The sequence below is a fragment of the Scomber scombrus genome, chromosome 16 (assembly GCF_963691925.1).
Source record: "Scomber scombrus chromosome 16, fScoSco1.1, whole genome shotgun sequence".
Taxonomy (NCBI): Eukaryota; Metazoa; Chordata; class Actinopteri; order Scombriformes; family Scombridae; genus Scomber; species Scomber scombrus.
This window is the reverse complement of record NC_084985.1, coordinates 23,093,619-23,094,411: the sequence shown is the minus strand read 5'-3', so window position 1 is coordinate 23,094,411 and position 793 is coordinate 23,093,619.

Genomic DNA, 793 nt, shown 5'->3' with positions numbered 1-793 from the left:
ATCAGGATTCTTAATGGCAGGGGGTTTCAAACTGAGTGGAGTCAACAGCCTCCTTTATAGAAGTCGGCCTGTTCATTGAAGTGCCTATTAGAAGTGTCCCCAGGTATCCTTGTCAAACTTGCTGCCTTAGACAATAACCAACCTTGGGCTGTATGCAAATCTGCAGTCCTCTGTGAGTTACGGAGCTCCAAACAGCAGACAGGATCACTTATAAGCCTTCCTGTGCATTGGTCTGTGTCAGTGCCGCTTATAAACGGCTGTACAGTTTGTTTTTCTGCTCTGATAGGGAGAATGAAATCAACAGGCAAGCTGTGTCACTGCACAGTCTTTCTCAGCCCAGTCTTAAACCCAATCCTCTTTGCTTCCCTCCAGGGTGGAATTTGAATGACCTGATCAATTTCTAATCAGGAAAGACCCGCAGCCTTTCTCTCTCCGTAATGGAGTTTCCCACAAATCTTCTATATGGACGGCTCACTCAGAAATTGTGAAGAGCAAGGGGCAGGTACTGTGTTTTTTTTTTTGGGTTTCATTTTTCAGATACATTTCTCACCCTGTGTGGTGATGATAGCACTTTATCTCCAGCGTGGATCTGCTGTTAGCTAAATATAGAACTATTTGTGGAATCCTGAACACAGCTGCACATCAGTGTGAAACACGGGCCCTGTTTAAAAGCAGAGGTGGCCTTTTCATGTTGAAAACGAAGCCCCAGGAGGTCTGCCTGCTTTGTCAGTCATGAAAAGCCGGGGTCTGAAAAAAAAACCACTCCCCTACTCTATTTTATTCTGGGAATTCT